Genomic DNA, 19,448 nt, shown 5'->3' with positions numbered 1-19,448 from the left:
CAGAGGTTTTGGTAATGTATTGTCGAAGGCTTTCACAGTCAGAGTCATCTGGTGGTTGTGGGCTTTCCAATCTGTGTGGCCGGGGTCAGGTAGATCTTGTTCCTAACGTTTCGCCTGCATCTGTGGCTGGCATCTTCAGAGGTGTATCACACAGAGATAGGTGTGTTACACACTGTGTCCAGACTTTTTTTTTTTTTAAAAAAAGCAATTTAAATGCAGTTTATCTCAGTTGTGCAGGGCCTGCAAGACTGAGCTATTGCACCAGGCATACCATTGAGGGCGGCAATGGGAAGTAATAGAGGCATCTTGGTTGACCTCTCTTCTTTCCCTCTTCTCCTCCCAATGTGTTATAGTGGTTAAGAGCAGGTGGATTCTCATCTGGAGAACCAGGTTTGATTCCCCACTCCTCCACTTGAGTGGCAGAGATGTGTTTCCGCACTCCTACATTCCTGCTGAGTGACCTTGGGCTAGTCATAGTTCTCTTAGAACTCTCTCAGCCCCACCTAACTCACCTAACAGACTTCTCTCTGTGATACACCTCTGAAGATGCCAGACACAGATGCAGGCGAAATGTTAGGAACAAGATCTACCAGACCCCGGCCACACAGCCCTGAAAGCCCACAGCAACCAGAGTTTCTGGTAGTTTGTAGAACTCTCCTACATCACTCCTGGGTTTTCAGTGTGTAATGTAGCAGTGCACATGTCTGCCCTCACACCTACTATCATTTGGCTGTGATGGCCTCACAACTCTGACTCGAGGTGTTTTCTTGTGCTCTTCTATAAATATCTTTTCTATGCTTGGGACCTGTGTAACCCATGCCATTTTAGTATTTGTGTTTTGTTTGGATCTTAGGGTCGAAGGGACAAGAGCTCAATGAGCAAGTGCCGTTGGTAAGTTTGCTTACATATTACCAACTGCAAGGGCCTTGCCCTCCTCAGTTGATCTGGCCTGCAACAGGAGAAGGAAGGCCTACAGCTCAATTGAGGGAATTGCTTATATTTTTACAGGTATGTGTTGGGCCCAATAAGAGAGAAAAGTATATTAGAATATACATATAAATCTTCACTATTGTTTATCCCTAAATGATAGAAAGTTGTTGTATTTAAATTAAAGGTTTGTTAATTTGTTGAAGCAATTTCACATTTGTTTGACTAGCCATAGGGTGCTGTCATTCTATTAATTTTTATATTTTCCTAGGTCTTCAATGGAGATTATATATATATAGCACAACTCAATTATACAAAATTTTCAGTTCCTTTTAAGGAAAGCACTCAAAACAGTTACACCTACTAACAATGTCCAGTAAATAAAGAAAAGCAAGAATGTCCAAACAGTTCATCATGCTGGGCTTCTTTGTCCCGTCTGTTCTTCTGCATAGGGCAGTGATGGCGAACCTATGGCACGGGTGCCAGAGGTGGCACTCAGAGCTCTCTCTGTGGGCACGCGCAAACAGAGTCCCACCCCCCCGCCCACACACATCTAGGCTGGCCTGGGCTCGATTATTAGCATTAAACCTAAGACCTAGTTTTCGGGAAGCAGTGTGGGTAACCCTGTTAAGCGCTGTTAAACCCCACTGATTTTCATGCAAAGAACTAAAGCACGATCCTTTACCTGGAAGTAAGCTCGGTTGCTGGCAATGGGGCTTGCTTCTGAGTAAACCTTCCTAGGATCGGGTGATTCCACTCCATGTGAATACGCTGCATGGTTACTTCAAAGCAAAGTCACTGACTACCATCAAGCTTACTCCTGAGTAACACACACCTTGGAGCCAACTGTTTTTTCTAAATGGAAACCTTGGTATTCAGGTTAAATGGCCGTGTTGGCACTTCGCGATAAATAAGTGGGTTTTGGGTTGCAATTTGGGCACTCGGTCTCGAAAAGATTCGCCATCACTGGCATAGGGTGTAGCTGCTGAAAGTCTTTCTTGGGCCTGTTAAAAAAATACTAGAATGACATGGGTTACACCTTCACATCTGTTCTACTAGCAGAGGCTCTTTTCTGTGGCAGAAGAAACCTTCCCTTGACAGAGGACATCTTGTGTCAGGAGAAGCCTTCTTCTACTTAGAGGAAAGAACGCCTGGTAGTGTAATGGGTTAATAGAATCCAACCCTACGTCTGAACCATGTTCTGCTCAGAGGCCAAAAAGTTCATATGAGCTGTGTAAACTATGAGATGTCTTCATTTATGTAACACATTTGCATCCCACGTCTCTATCCCATGGGATATTCAGAGGACAGAATCCAAACATCTTTTCTGCTGGTGAAAAAAAGATGGCACCCCTTTTCATCACCACAAAAGCTGTAATAGTGATCATGGGACTTGCTTGAGCCAAAGCTATATGGCAGTGGTGGCGAACCTATGGCATGGGTGCCAGAGGTGGCACTCAGAGCCCTCTCTGTGGGCACACACAAACAGAGTCGCCCCCACCACCCCTCACACATCTAGGCTGGCCTGGGCCACTGGGCTCAATTATTAGCACTAAACCTAAGACCTAGTTTTGGGGAAATAGTCTAGGTAACCCTGTTAAGCGCTGTTAAACCCCACTGATTTTCATGCAAAGAACTAAAGCGTGATCCTTTACCTGGGAGTATGCTCGGTTGCTGGCAATGGGGCTTGCTTCTGAGTAAACCCTCCTAGGGTCGTGATTCACCCATTGGAAGAGTAGCACAGTTGCTTCAAAGCAAAGCCACCAACTACCACCAAGGTTACTCACGAGTAATGCATGCCTCGGAGCCAACCGTTTTTCTGAACTAAAACTTCAGTATTCAGGTTAAATTGCCGTGTTGGCACTTTGCGATAAATAAGTGGGTCTTGGGTCACAATTTGGGCACTCGGTCTCGAAAAGGTTTGCCATCACTGCTATGTGGGGTAGCGGAACTGGGTGAGAAAGTATGAGAAAGTTAGCTGGATCTAGCCTGGAATGTCTCATGATTAAAAAGTCAAACAATGCCAATAGTATGTCACAAATCATAGATTCAGTGACGTATTAAAAAAACGTCCTCCAGAATAGCAGAGCAGTGGCCATAAAACATATAAACGTCTTCATTCCTTAAGCTGTGGCAGAACTGGGGAAGGAAATAACAAACTTTTTTGGTCTTATAAGAGATTTCTTGCAGAAGAGACTCCAGGTTTGCGCTCTTCCTATCTTGCACGAGAGCATGAGAGCAATTGCAGTCGAAGGAGAGAATCAAATGGGCCTTTTCAGGAATTATTTATGAAGGGAGACATGAGGCATTTCCATTTGCTTCTTGAGTGAGAAATGTTCCCATGCTTCAAACTCATCTTTCCCTTTGAGTTACCTCAGGAACATTTAATCTGATGGGATGGCTATGTCAGCCTGGAGGTATGTCATGGTCCGTACCTTGGGGGCCATTTGCATCCAGTTCAATCTTTGGGTTAATGTCTTCCTGGAGGCCTCCTATAAGCCAATTTGTGCATAATTGCATCTGTGTGCGCACTTGGGTTGCTTGGCTTTTTAGAACGAACATTCACTGTGATTAAAAAGTAATCTGCACGAGGTCCGCATTGCTTTTGTCTAGTGAACAGAAAAAACCAAAGTCTCGAATCTGTTTATTCTCAGTCAGGAATGGCTGCAGGCACCGACCCCTCTTCTCTGTCTCCAGTGGGAAGGCCTGTGGAGCCAGAGAAAAAGGGCAACTTTCACTGATGGAAGCAGGGTGGGGAGGGGGAACCAGAGACTCCTCGTGCCCCTCTCAGCACCAAGGAAACAAGCACTTTTTAAAGTGGTCTCTTCCACTATACTTCTGATTGTGGGCTTTTCTGCATGCTTGATATACGCCTGATTTTCCTGGGAGTTGAAGGGTTGGGATTGTTTGGGGCCTGGTTGTCAGTTCATGTCTGCCCTCCCTGTGCGTTTTCGCCGTTGTGGAGTCAGTTTATTTTCTTCTGCCAGTGGCTTAAACAATGAGGATTGTTGGGGAATTGTTTCCCTATTTGGGTAATAAGCAGAGTGAGAGGAAAGACCAGGATACTTTTGCTGTGATTATAAAAAGAAACTTTACTTAACTAAATCAGGGTAGGGTATACATGGAATAAACATAACAAATCCTTACTATTCTAGTACAAACTTAGTTGCAGAACTTAGGCACATGTGAGCCCACATGTGGCCTAGGCATTCACCTCTTAAGGTGAATCCATCTTACAGGTAGCAAAGAAAAGGAACAGTGAGTGTGAGACAAAGGAACATAGTTAACTTTATAACCTCTGACCTACCTGCTCTGCCTCACATAAGCAATGTCGGATTAACTGCCCAATGACTAATCAATGAATAGATAGCAAGACACTGACCTCACTAGCTAATTAACATGCACACAGTTAACCCCTTGTTGTCAGGATTGTGACAGACACTTGCAAATCCTAACAAGGATCTTTAAGGAAGGGTGCTATCGTCATTGGTGTTTTCATCCACGGCATCGCAGCAACCCTCTCTTTAAAAAAAGGAGCTAAAATCTCAGTATAAAATATCGATATCAGGGTGTGGTGGCAATAGACGTGGGAGTGGGCTTGGTGATTTGGTAAACCTGGATCACAGAAAAAGCTGTAAAAAAAGGCCATATTGGCTGGTTTCTGGTTTTTCTTCTACCGATAAAAAAGAACCAAATACACCAGGAGCTGAAAGCCCGAATAACATTTGGCTTTTCCAACTTTTAAAATTAATCTATCTCTCTCTCCCCCTCTCTCTCTCTCCCTCCCTCCCTCCCTCCCTCCCTCCCTCCCTCTCTCTCTCTCTCTCTCTCTCTCTCTCTCTCTCTCTGTGTGCGTGTGTGTGTGTGTGTATGTGTGTGTGTAGGGGAATCTCCCTGTGGTGCTGATCCAACTCAGCACCGCATGCAGGTTCTATCTTCTGCCCATGCTTTTAAAGCACCGTGAGGGCTTGAGAAGCGTTGGTGGGGGAAGACCGCCAGATGCTGCCATCCTAGCTGAGCTCCACATGCCAGATCTGTGCCCCACTGGTGCTTTTCCTTGGGAAGTATCAGTGGGAGAAGGGACGGCTGGATCCTGCACGCAGCGCTGAGATCCCCACTGCACGCAGGATCTGGCCCCCACTGATGCTTTCCAAGCCCTGGGGGACAATTCTCTGCTCAACCCCTGGTAGCCCCCATGGGCTTGGGGAGAGCTGAACATTTTGGGGTTCAGGTTAAAAATATTTTCAGTAGGAGCTGAATAAAGCCAAATGATATTGGTTTAATTCAGCTATAACGAAGATTTCAGGTTAACCCCCCCCCCCCTAAAATTTACTGATCATGCCTACTTAGGAGATTCTCTGAATTCCCAGCTTTCTTTTAAAAGGGGGGGGGGGTTGTGCCACCCTGAGGAGGTGTGGCAGGGGACACATAGCCACAGCACATCCATGCCACCTTCGAAGATTATGGTGCCACGATCAGTCAGCAAAAGACCATGTTCTGTCAACTGACCTGAAAATCCCTTATGCAGCTCTATGGCCCCTTCCACACTTGCAGAATAATGCACATTTAATCCACTTGCACAATTGTTTGCAAGTGGATTTTGCTATTCTGCACAGTAAAATCCAGCTGCAAAGTGCACTGGAAGTGGATGGAGAGTGTATTACTTTGCATGTGTGGAAGGGGCCCAAAAGAGGTTAATCAATTCGAGGTTGTCTGCTACATTGTTTTCTCACACTGAGGAAAGCCATGGCCCTGATCTGGTGCTGGCGAAACCGCTTGAGAACTTCGTGGAAGGGGCTGGGTGCCCTCTGGCCGGGGATACACCCATGAACCCTTCCTAAACCCCGCACAGCTTCATTCTCCTCAGGGTCCGACCACAGAAACAGTTTCACAGTGCCTTAGGGGCTCAGTTTGTAGCACCGCCTCAGTGATAAGAGCTGCACCTACCTTTTTTCTGGCATGAGTCCATGCCAACAGAAGGGAGTGTTCCAGGACCAAAGGGGCTCAGGAAGCTGACAAATGCTGGCTCCATTTCTGGGAACTCTGCCTTTGGTGCTGGAGGGCCACTAGCACCCAGATGGCACACTTCTGCACAGCTCCCCACAGGGGTGTAATGCCCATTGGGCGAGGTGGGCAGCTGCCCAGGGCATCACCTTGTGGGGGGCATCAAAATGCAGGGTTCGTTTTTGGGTATTTTTAGTGGTTTTCCATTTTTGGCCTGCGGGAGGCGCAGTGTTTAGGCTAAAGGCACCACATTTTCAGCGTATCATCAGGAGACTGTCCTTATGCTACTCGCCAAGTTTGGTGAGGTTTGGTTCAGGGAGTCCAAAGTTATGGACTCCCAAAGGGGGTACCCCCATCCCCCATTGTTTCCAATGGGAGCTAATAGGAGATGGGGGCTACAGTTTTGAGGGTCCATAACTTTGGCCCCCCTGAACCAAACTGCACCAAACCTGGGGGGTATCATCAGAGCAGTCTCCTGATGAGACCCTGAAAGCTTTGAGACTGTGCCTTCAGAAATGTGCCCCCCCAGCCTGCAACCCCCATTGACAGCAATGCAGAAAACTCAATGCAGAACAAAGATTCTTGGGCAAATTTCTGGGATGTTCCTGCAGGGGGCGCATTTTTGGATGTATTGGCACCAAAATTTCAGGGTATCATCTGCAGACTGTCCTGATGGGACCCCCAAAGTTTGGTGCAATTTGGTTTAGGGGGTCCAAAGTTATGAACCCTCAAAAGGGTAGCCCCATCTCCTATTAGCTCCTATTGGAAACAATGGGGGATGGGGCACCCCACTTTGGGAGTCCGTAACTTTGGACTTCTTGAACCAAACCTCACCAAACCTGGGGGGTAGCATAAGGACAGTCTCCTGATGATATGCTGAAATGTTGGTGCTGATATGTCTAAAAATGCACCCCCTGCAGGCAACAATGTCCTGGTGCAAAAAGAAATTTGGTAGTGGTGGAGTGGCCGCCCATGGGGGGGGGGGGCATCCAACTCAGGTTTTGCCCAGGGCTACAGTTTGCCTCGTTATGCCCCTGGCTCCCCAGCGACAGCATAAGTGTCTTTTCTGGCATTAATGCTCCTTACACAATCATAAGTGACATTAACATTGATGCTGGAGTCACTCTGCTTCCTGAACCCTTTCAGCACCCCCTTCTGGATCGCACAGTAAATCTGCAATCCAGGATTATGCCATGGGTACAGGAGCAGCCCTGCTTCTTAGCAGCTGGGATTGTCAGAGAGAAGAGGTGAGTTAGTCCCCACGATTCCAGCGGCATCGCCATTCGTTCACTTTACTTTCTCTTATATGTTAATGGCTGCTGCATTGTCCTCTAGAGTATTTCATTTGAGGACAATATTTTTTGTTGGGCAAAATCTGTCCACAAATCTAACACTGAATGTCTCAACATCCACTAGAAAGGGACTTTGGGAGTACCATTGCGTATGTTTATGTGCACACACAGATCCATACCCACCCCAGACACCAATTCATGCAATATGGAAGTCCTTCCATGCACACATATATACCACTATCATTCATCTAGTGTTTAGGAAACCAAATTGTAGGATGTGATATTTGGTATGTCACAGAGGAACAGTTTTCTGCAAGCGTCATGATTTCAGAGCGTGAGTTAGAGTTCTGGAACAGTTTTCAGTCAAGGAGATCTCTTGGGAGATGTCTTACATTATGACTCTAAAACAATAAGATGAATTTGAAAGAACCTCACATTTTTCATGAACTCTGGTCAAAATACCATAAGAAGAGAAGAGGAGGAGTTTGGATTTATACCTCAGGGTGGCTTACAAACTCCTTCCTTTCCTCACCCCACAACAGACACCTTGTGAGGTAGGTAGGGCTGAGAGTGCGTGAAGAGAACTGTGACTAATCCCCGGTCACCCAGCAGGCTTCAAGTGTAGGAACAGAGAAACAAATCCAGTTCACCAGTTAAGAGTTCACTGTTTATGTGGAGGTGTGGGAAATCAAACCTGGTTCTCCGATTAGAGTCCACTGTCCCACCCTGACTCGAGGAAATCCAAGAAAGAAATACCGTTCATCCCTAGATAACTCATAATGTAACCCCAGGTAGCAATTTTAGATTAAAAATTAAATACAGTTAATGTTCTAGCTGCTGTAAGTGACCACAGTACTTGGAAAAGAGGTATGGATTTTACAATTTTATTTTAATAAGGTGAGATCAGTAGCCTACAAATAATCAAACTGTTAATGTGGGGGGAATGTAAATTGTTTTCTTTTTCTCTGTGTACCAAAGTTTCATGGTGTGAGTGTTTTAATCTGTTTCCAAGACCTGACATGTTTCAAAGAGAGAATAAACAGCCAGTAAAACAAGTTACTGGGCTTTTCAGGAACATAAAAGCACAGTTGTTATTCATTAGTTGTGAGGGGACTGGACACATATCCTCAAAGTAGTGCTTCTGTTGCAGGAGTACATTTATTTTTATCCACACTAGATGGATACTATTTTATCACTGGGAAAGTACAATTTTCCTCCAGCTAGCCATCAACTGTAATTGTTAGTGCTGTATGGAACGTGATGGTCTATGTGTCCTTCTCAGGCACCCAGTGGCTAGTGCCTGTAACATCATTGGTGATTAATAACATAAACTTGTAAGAAATCACAATCATCATCAAAACACTTTTTAAATACCCTGACTATTGATCCGATAGAGTAGACATAACTTTCTTGTACCATATTAACACTGTGTATGTTTTCTGCTTTAATTCTCAGGAGACATTCAGGACTATGAAATGAATTGTTTATCATGGTCATAGATCAGCATGTTACTATATATAATCCCCAAAAACGTTTACATAGAAAATCAGAACATATATAAATAGCCAGTCAAATTCATTAAGCTTGCATTAAACCACAGTGGATTATAACGGCGGCAATAAATCTGGTAACTCTGTCCACAATCCAAGGGTCATGGATTTAGAAAACAAGAGAAGTTTATGATTCCACTGATGGACGTGGGTATTTCTTGTCTGCAGGACAGAATCAGACTACTTAGGAAGACAGCATGTCTGAATCTCAGTGAGCTGTGTTTTTTTGTGCGTATCGTTTGTTGAAGATTTAAAAAGAGTAACAGCTACATCCATCTTATGTTTTGTGTGATAGAGAGTGAAATATTACACTAGAACAATGGTGGCGAACCTATGGCACGGGTGCCAGAGGTGGCACTCAGAGCCCTCCCTGTGGGCACACGCAAACAGAGTTGCCCCCCCCACACACACACACATCTAGGCTGGCCTGGGCCACTGGGCTTGATTATTAGCATTAAACCTAAGACCTAGTTTTGGGGAAGCAGTGTAGGTAACCCTGCTAAGTGCTGTTAAACCCCACTGATTTTCATGCGAAGAACTAAAGCACAATCCTTTACCTGGGAGCAAGCTCGGTTGCTGGCAATGGCACTTGCTTCTGAGTAAACCCTCCTAGGGTCCTGATTCACCCATTGGAAGAGTTGCACGGTTGCTTCAAAGCAAAGCCACTGACTACCACGAAGTTTACTCCCGAGTATTGCACGCCTTGGAGCCAACTGTTTTTTCCTAAACTAAAACCTCGGTATTCAGGTTAAATTGCCGTGTTGGCACTTTGCGATAAATTAAGTGGGTTTTGGGTTGCAATTTGGGCACTCGGTTTCGAAAAGGTTCACCATCACTGCACTAGAACATTTTTTTTTGATATGTTTGTATTTGGAGTTAGAAACTTCGTGGGGAGTGGAACAATGTCTGACTGCTACACTCTAATATAATAGGGTTGCATTCTCCTGGTGGGGCCTGGGGATCTTCTGGAAATACATCTGATTTTTGGATTATAGAGGTCAGTTCCCCTGGACAAAATGGTTCCTGCGGAGGGCGGACTCTACAGCATTGATAGCCAATGATAACCTCCCCAGGCTCCGTCCCAGAATCTCCAGAAATTTCCTGAACGGGAGACAGTCGTACAACGCAGCCATCTGTGAGAGTTAAAGTGCAGTTATTTGGAAAGTTGGGTTGACCCTTATTCCCTGGACACCTGTCAGTCCTCTGCACATGCTCAGAGGAATGCAGAAAACCACTGAAAAAGCTACGTGGGGTAACACGGAACTGTCTGTGGCAGGGGTTGCCATGGGAAAGGAAATCAAACTTTTGTGTCCTGGGCCCAATCTAGCTTTTAAGATTCTATCATTTCAATTGTTAATGTTATAACTGCAGTATTTTTGGTACGATTCCTTCCCCCGGCCCCCTTGTCTTCCCAGCACTGATCTGTTGGATATTAGCCATAATGAACGCTATGTAGATATTTGGGTATTGTACTGAATGCCCCCCCTGGCCCCCTTAGGATCAATAGTTATACCTCGCCATGTTCCCGTTTTTCACAGCATTGTGTCACTTTTTGGTTTATGAAGTCTTTACAGTTTCTCAACTGCGAAAGCCAAAAATATCCCTCCTGTTATTTTTCACCAACAGAAGCATGTGCCGGAGACATAGCGGCATTAACTACAGCTGGTTCTGTGAGATATGTGCCTCATAGATCATATGTGAGGCTTTATTGCAAATCTAGAGAAAATTAAGTTTTCAATGACTTATGGGGTTCCTTGTGCAGAGGCCGGGCAGAAGCCAAGTCTGTTCGAAGTGTTCTGCATCTGATCACCCAAACATAAGACAGAGCATGCAGGGGCTGTGCCAAGTGCAGACTTAAAGCTCGTATAAAATTAAGTTGGGTGCTGTTAGATTTATCCTTCCATAATTGAGGTTGATCCAAGTTGCTGTTGGAACTACTGAGATTTTGTTTCATTTGAGGCCTTTCCATCCCAAGAGATCAGGATAGGTAATAGCAGGCAAGTTGTTCTATCCACATCTCTAGCCCTCACATGAGGGCTTCTAACCATTCCATTCCAAAATGTACTTATTATACACTTAATTTGTATCCCAACCTTCCTCCAAGGAGCTCATTCTAGCTGACAGTATTTAATAGTATGTATCTGGTATGGTCCTTTGGGGGCCTTTTTGTTTTTATGTATCTGATGTATCCATTTTGCTTTCTGATTATGCCAATAAAGGCTAATCTATATCTATAAACGTGAAATATCACTGACTGACTCACTGACTGACTCATCAAAAGAACTCATCAAAAACCACCGAACCTACAAAGTTGAAATTTGGCACACCGGTTCATTATGTGGTTTAGGTGCTCACTAAAAAAAGAATTTTCCAAATATTCAGTTTTGCTCAAGTTATTACACATTTACTGTTTTAACTGCTCATCTCTGGCCATCTGCGCGTATATTCTAAGGGCAAACCAACTGCTCCGTCCACAGACATGCTGCATGAACATTCTAAGAGTGACAGTTCAACACTACCAGCTTCATGTCCTTCACCAACTGCACTCTACCACCGCCCTCCACAATGCACCTATTTGAAAACAAACCCATCAGTCCACAGACAGGCTGTGAGGAAATATACTGCATGTCACCCCAAAGTTCACAAACAGGCTGCAAAAAAGTATGCTGAATATCACCCCAAAGTTAACAGACAGGGTGTGAAAAAGTACTCCTCCACCACCCTCACGTTGACAACACCACTACAGCCAAATACTATCAAAACAGATTACAAACTACACGATCACCTTGGACTACTAAACATTTGTCGGGTTTTGCATATGGGCATCAGATTTATTACTGTGGAGACAAGTTTATTGCTCTCGGCCTCCGATCACCCTGAGCTTGGTGTCGTGCTCTGAAATGGTGGAATGAGTCCCCAGGAATGTGCTGCAGTGGTGGTACAGTCCAACTCCCTGACCTTCAACCCTACCCTGAACCTCTTCACAGGCTTCTCACTCATTAGCATCCAATTGCAGAACACTTCCTTTCTGCATCCCGAAAATACAATGGCTGCTTCCACATGACGTCTTTTGGAGCAATAACACATTGCATTAGAAAAAGACAACTTCAGGAAGCTGCTGCAAAATATGTGAAACCCATCAGTCCACAGACAGGCTTTGAGGAAATATGCTGCATGTCACCCCAAAGTACACAAACAGGCTGTAAAGAAGTATGTTGAATGTCACCCCAAAATTCATAGAGAGCTTGTGATGAAGTATGCATACCGAAGCACAGGTGCCCTGCTAGTGTGTATATATATAAGGAGCTCATTCATCTATTTTATCACGATGAGGTTGGTTGGACGGACTTTGGCTGGCATGAAGTCACCCTGTGAGCTTCATTGCTGAAAAGGGACCAGAACAAAGTTTTTTTCCCAGCCCAAGACTGACATTTTCTTGAATGACCTTTCCATTACAGCCATTCATTTCAATGCAGTGAACTTTCCTCCTTTTTTTGTTTGGCCGTTTCTGCACGGCCCCCGAGGCGCCTCCACGCCGGCAAGAATTCTGCCGGCGTGGAGGTGGAGGCCGTCCGCATGCAAGCATGCGGACGGCCTCTGGAGAGGCCGGCAGATGGCAGGCGGCTCCACATGGAGCCGCCTCTTCCCCGTCCACTCACCTTGTCTCGTCATCGCCTGCTGGCCGTTGTTTGCCACGCTGCCCCGACCTCCAGGTGTCGGAGGACAAAGGTAAGGGCTTCGACGGGCCAGCAGGCCTAACGGTATCGTGAGTCGATCGGAAGGGAAAACAGCGGCATGTTCCCTGGCGTGCTGTTCGCATCAGCCGAACACTTTGTTGAGGAAACAACCTTTAAAGGAAAGTTGTTTTTCAGGGTGGTTTGACGCCCCCTGGGGAGGGGGGGGGGAGCGACGCCAGGTTTGCTGTTGCTTAGCAGCAGCCGCCGTGCGAATGGCCTTGGGAACGGGCAAGTACTGCCTCCCTCAGGGCCATAAACAGGCGGTATGAACGGGCCTGTGATATAATAATACAACCTGCAGTGTATGTTTTGGTGGGGCAGGACTACTGTTATGTAGAATATCTTGCTTTAGGTTAAGGGTTGTCTTAATACCCTCTTCACCTCTCCCAACACCATCATTCTGTAATCTAACAAGAAGGATATGATTTAGTCAGAGGTAAAAATTTCAAAATACCACTAATGTCGATGGGAGACATTTCACATATGTCTCAGTTTTCCGTAGCAATCAATAGATTGTATAAATGCTTATCTGGGGCTAGATTCCTTCCTTCCTTTCCTTCTTTCCTTCCTTTCCTTCTTTCCTTCCTTCCTTTCCTTCTTTCCTTCTTTCTTTCCTTCCTTCTTTCCTTCCTTTCCTTCCTTTCCTTCCTTTCCTTCTTTCCTTCCTTCTTTCCTTCTTTCCTTCCTTCTTTCCTTCCTTCCTTCCTTTCCTTCCTTCCTTTATACCCTGCCTTTCCTCCTGGTTCCAGGCAGCGTACAACCCCAAATCTTTCCCTCCCGCCATTCCCCCTTAAATGTCTACCCCGACTTTCATAAATAATGAGGTTCTGGAAATGTCCAGCATTCCAGATTTCTTTAGGTACCCAACCCTTGTTGATTCCTTTGCAGCCTGATCCTGTTTATGTTCAGGGTTGCTTACTCTAAAGTAAGCAAACAGCAGCCTTAATTATCTAACACACACTTTGGCTAAATTATTGTTTTAATAAGGATGATCATTAATAAGTATATATTCTTATAAATAGGTCCAGTATCTGGAGCATTTACATTACTGAGACTGGGCTTTGGAAACACCTAAGATGAATGGCTTCATTACCACAAGCTGGAATCTTGCCTGTGTTTGATCAGCATATAGGACTTCCGTTAATGGTGCAGCCATACCACTCAATAACCTATTCCAGCCCGTTCATCCTGAAAATGATAATACACCCTCTCCGAGTACAACTGCTCAGAGAGGCAGAAAAAGAGTAATATTCCCTTGATTATCAGGCTTTTTCTAAACAGGAGCCAAGATGCAGAGATTATGCATTAGAGTTAAAGCGATGACAGGCTACAGCCAATAACTTTTCATCGCACTACTAAACTTTAATTGTTAAAAGCAGAATTATTGTAGAAGCAACCCCCCCCCCTCAAAAAAAACCACCTCCTAATTTGCAGGGGAGGAGATTTACAGCCTAATCCAGACTGGGCGGCAGGCAAGTGCGCAAGGCGGCGCAAGTAAGGCGGCAAGTAAGTAAGTAAGTAAGGCAAGTAAGTAAGGCAAGGCAAGCAGTAAGTTTTAATATACCTGAAAATCCCCTAAGGGGGAAAGTGCAGACACACCCCAGAAAAGGCAGCATATGTCCGATGCTGGGCCCATTGGCACAAGGTCAGCTCCACCCCCGGAAACATCCTTGCCATGCCTGCATAGCTTGAGGCAGTGTCGCAGTGCCAAGGTAGACCCAGGCACCATGGCCAGGTGTCCCAGGGCCCCGCAATGGTTGGGCACTGGTAGATTTGCCCCTCCATCATGGTAAATTCCCTGAGGAGGGAAAATCCGCTGGCATAAGCCCACGCTGCTTCCAGAGGGGAATTCAGCTCCCCCTCTGGATCACCCTGCTGGTTAAAAAAATAATAATGCATATCTTCATAACATAAGAAGCTTCTTTCCATTGATAAGGCATTTAAAAACCCCATAATGGGAAGAAAAAGTAAATGATGGAAAGCACTGTCTATGCGCTGTATACATTTTTGAGGTTTAGGAACACATACATTGAACCTTTTGCATTTTTTATTGGAGAGACCAAAGAGTTTATTTCTTCATCCAGTGCAGCAGTAGCACCACCACCACCACCACCACCACCACCACCACCACCGTCATCATCATCATCATCATCACCATCACCATCACCATCACCATCATCATCACCATCAAAGGCTCACTGCCATGTAATGTAGTGATGACCTTAAAAGGGATTAGAAAAACTCACAGAGGCTGAGGCTGTCAATGGCCGTTCATCGTAATTTTTATATACCTATTTAATATCCATCTCTTTCATTGTAATCGTGCCCTTTCTCCAGGGAGTTTGAGGGTGCACATATTGTTCCCACTTCTTGTTTTCAGCCTTATAACAAACTTGAGTAGTAGGTCAGGTTGACGGGGGGGAGTGTCCCAAGGCGACCCAGGGGTATGGTTGCCAACCTCCAGGCTGTGAATCCACCATATCAAAACAAAAGGGAGGTGCAGCACAAGACATAACCCTGAACCATGTTGCACCTGTCGGCTAACAGTACTCAGTACTGAAAAACTTGGGGAAAAAACCGTTGGTGGACCCTTAAGGTGCCGCCTCCTCCTCTTCCTTTCAGCTTTCCCCACCGAAAACTAGAGCACTTCAGGCACATTCCTGATGCCGCAGTGGGGCAAATAGGAGGTCCGCTCCCCCATCTGTAATCGGCCATATTTAACAAACATGAGACAGTCTTTAGATGATACTCATGTCTAACAGTCTAATCAACTTGATGCAACTTGCATCTTAACAACATAATAGAAACTCTTCTCTCAATGGAATAAAAGTACCAAGAAAACACCCAGTGAGCTGATCTGTTCTTTGCTTCTGACCAGATCTCGCAATATGCAAAGGCCCATGGAGTTCCACAATAAATTATAATACATTTATAATAACATATAATGTCAAATAACGGCTTTTTACAAGTTATTCAGTACTGAGTATTGTTGGCCGACAGTTGCTAGGTGGTTTATGTTTATAATAATTTCCAGGAGATCTTTTGGGATTGCAAGGAGACAGAGGCCCTTTCCGCACGGGCCATATACGGCGCCCTGGGGACGGCATAAACACCATCCCCAGGGAGCCGTTTGCACAGGCAGCGCTGCTAAAATGCAGCAGCACCGACCTGGTTCTCGGCGTATCTGTTTCCCACCCTCCACCGCAGGCCTGCCAGTGGATAGCATCCTTTCCACAGTGCGGAAAGGGCCAGAGATCGGTTCAGCTGGAGAAAAGGAATCAGTATGATGGCATCCTTTTGAAGTTACATGGCACTGCTGGCTCCCAGATCCCTTTCTTTTGAACAGAATGCCCTATGAAAAAACATTAGGTCACCATCGCGGGCATAGAGCATATGCGGTACTCTCCTGTGGCTGCATGCGATTGGGATGAATGATAGTGATGGGCAAACTGTGGTTCATAGAAGCATGTCACCATTAGCAATGGTTTTCAAAGAATTCCGGGAACATCAAAACCGCTTCCACAGGCCATAGAAAGGACAGATAGTAATGCATTTTTTTTTTAAAAAAAAGCTTTATTCTGTTTTCTGCTAGCACTTTAACAAGCTTAAATTTTGTGGCACTGTTCCAAGTTGCATAAAACATGGCCTGTCTTGAGAAAAGAAATATGCCGGCTTTATTGCGGTGCCCTCCGAGATCAGCAGCAATGAGCCTTTGCACATTTTTAGGCACGCTCATCATCAAAAACATGGCGGGCAAATTGCTTTTAAGTTTGTACGCTTGTAAAGACAGACCTGTCAGCGTTTGACAGCCAATTTGCTATACCTCTAATTAATAATGAAGTGCCAAGTCTGTTGCTATTTATGAAAAGCTGGGAAGTGTCACAAGGAAATGAGCATGTCCTTCATGAACAAGAAAATGAGTGTTACACGTGAAAGCACTAAGAGGAATAATTCACAGGAGGGGAGGGGGGACTGGAAAGAATCTGTGCTCCGTCAGAGGGAGCAATTCCTCATTCCCCCATATACTTAATGCCCTCACTTATGTCCATCTGTAACCCCTCATAGTTCATCTACAACCAAAATGAAGCCTTAGGTACCTGAGACTGTGTTTGCTCAACTCACTGTCTTGTAATTGTTCCCTTTCCCATTCTTGTCACCCTTGTCTCTGCATCTGCTGGCCCCTAACTATGTCAGCATATTTCATGTTCCAGAATAAGCTAAAGCAGGTGTCCTCAATGTGGATCCTGTGGCACTCCCATGTGGATCCAGGGGCAGTCATCGACATCTTTTCTGATGCTGACCAAATGTTTTTAGGAGCTGGACGGGGATTTCGCCCAGCAAGGCTTCTGATTGACTCCTGATTGGCTGTGTAGATATATATATGTCTAACAGTCTCATATATATGCGTGTGTGTGTGTGTGTGTGTCGCTTTAGCAGCAGCTTCCACCACAATACAAGGATCTGTACTGTCTTGCTGACATTAGGCGGCAATCATTTTATGGCTGGCTCCGCCACCTCTAGTGGCCATTTTGTGGTAGCCATTTTGTTGCTACACCCGCCACACCATGTCAGAATTCCAAATATGCCTACAGGTTCAAAAAGGTTGGGGAGCTGTGTCCATCCGACAAATTTGGGAGGTTTTTTTCAGCATAAGGTGCCTCCCTGTGCCATAGAGGGATATGCCTTATGCAGAATTTTTTGCAGGGCGGAGGGGGGTGGTAGAAAAAAAAAGAAAGAAAAGGCACTTGTATATAAATTTGTACTCATATATATACTCTTATATAAAATTCTATCATTTCTCCCTTTGGGACTTGGAAGAGCTCCCCAAAAGGTGCCATGCTCGGTGCCAATGAGTATTATCTCAACTAAGCAGCTCTTCCTGCATACCTAGAAGGCTGTTGTTGAGATAATTAAATAGCAGCTTTGGGGAAACCGAAATGCACAGATGGAGTGACAAGTTCCTGCTGTGGAGCTAGACTGGTCAGCTCTGGGTTGGGAAATACCTGGAGAGTTTGGGGGTGGAGCCTCGGGGGGGGGGCAGACTTGAGGATGGGGGATGGGATGGACCTCAGTAGGGTACAATTCCATTGACGCCACCCTCCAAAGCAGCCATTTTCTGAGGGGAACTGATTTTAATTGTCTGAAGATCAACTGGAGAGATCTCCAGGTACCACTTTGAGGTTGCCAACCCAGTATGGACCTCATTTCAGCCTGTCTTAGCCTTGTACAAAGATATGAACAACCTCTCCCTGCCCACACATACACAAACATGATGATGAATGCAGAGCAGGGGTCTCTTTTGACTGATTTCTGCTCAGCGGAGTGAATTCAGTTGTCACTTGGTCATGTTTACACTAGAGACGAACAACTGATGCAAAACTCTGCAACTGTTGTTTCTTCAACCTCGCTCTTCCTCCAGGCTAGTGCCCGAGAAATCTTGTGCACTAAAGATGACGTGCGAGTGTCCTGTCAGCCTGTGCTTCACAGAATCTGAATTAGGACGCGAGGCCAGGCTTTCCAAAACTGGCTGCGTGAAATGACGTATGGCAATAGATGGCACTCTTGTCACCTTGGTAGGGGGAGCTAGCACGATAATCGAAAAGACGAAGGCTCTGGAAAAGTATTAATGATGTTGTGTTTATTCTTTCAAAGCCCATAAAATGTTTGAATACCTGGGGGGGGGGGGAGAGAGAGAGAGAGTGTGTGTGATGAAAAGCTTCCTCACTGTTAAATAGAAGGCTGTTTTCTATGTGTGTGGTTTTTTATTTCTCATGGGGGGGGGGGAAATGGAAGATCTTACAAAAAGGTTTTAGAATCCCCAAAGCCCTAAAAAGCTCAAGGATGCATTCAAAGTGAAGACAAGAATGCTTGACATACTTCTGAAAACTTTGCCCTTAATGCATTTCTGATTGACTGAGCAGTATGACTCAAAATATTTAACCAGCTATTGTTGACTTGATTTTTGACACACCTCGGCATGCCAGCCCCCCCCCCCCCTCGCTTCTTCTCTCTTGAACATTCAGTCTCCCAAAAATCTCCACTTGAAGAATGTACAGACTTATGTAGAGACCATGCTCGGGCTGATGTTACCCTTGGCTTGGTTCTGGAATGAAGAGCAGAACAATATTTTATATTCATATTTTTATCAGATTCTAATTCTCTAACCCTTCCTGTTTACATAGGGGTCCGAGTTCTAGATTGGGAAATACCAGGAGATTTTGGGGGAGGAACCTGAAGAAAGTGGGGTTTGGGGAGGGGAGGGACTTCAAGAGCCTACTTGCCATAGTGGCCTTCAAGTCATCTAGAAATCAGTTGTAATCCCAGAAGATCTTTTGCCACCACCTCTCTGTTGGCAACACTGTATCTACATCCATAGCAGAAATGGGGCAATGCTCTGGCCAGCCACCCCACCCCACCCCCCTGTGATGCGCACTGCCCTTATGGGCCTCATCCTTACTAGGGTGGATGCCAAAGGCCTGTTCATGCCCATCCTGGGCAGCAACTGTGGCTGTGGTGATTCCTGGCTGCTCTTTCCACAACCGTTGACTAACTATTTACTTGCCCTTATTTTTAAAGTATTGGAGAACTCTCCTGGAGTCAGCTGAAACAGAAAAAGTGGACTTGCTGGAAAAGGATGAAAATGCCACCCCCGCTCCACACTGTATTGCAGATCTTGACATAATATTTCTCACTAATATTCAGCACACAACTATTTTGGCACACTAGCTCCAGAGTACTGGGATAATAGAGTGAGATTTTGACAGGCTTTGCATGGCTGCGTAAGCAAAAAAGTATATACTGTTTTAAACATGAGTGTTGTTTCTTTGGGACATTATCATGGAAATTCGAGAAGATAATAGCTTCAGTTCCGTGTAAGTGTGCTGTGTTGCGATAAGGGTAGTTTAGTGACTAGGGAGGGGGCATCTAATAGGAAGTGT

General features: G+C 45.3%; 1 protein-coding gene across 3 annotated transcripts in view; it reads left to right on the top strand.

Moving 5' to 3' along the window:
• The window catches only part of CDH12 (cadherin 12), a 966,930-nt gene that overhangs the window by 628,967 nt on the left and 318,515 nt on the right, over positions 1 to 19,448 (top strand). The gene's annotated exons all lie outside the window — the stretch shown is intronic.

Source organism: Sphaerodactylus townsendi, linkage group LG09, assembly GCF_021028975.2.
Source record: "Sphaerodactylus townsendi isolate TG3544 linkage group LG09, MPM_Stown_v2.3, whole genome shotgun sequence".
Taxonomy (NCBI): Eukaryota; Metazoa; Chordata; class Lepidosauria; order Squamata; family Sphaerodactylidae; genus Sphaerodactylus; species Sphaerodactylus townsendi.
Note: the sequence above shows the minus strand (reverse complement) of the source record. Positions and strands in the feature narration are given on the sequence as shown.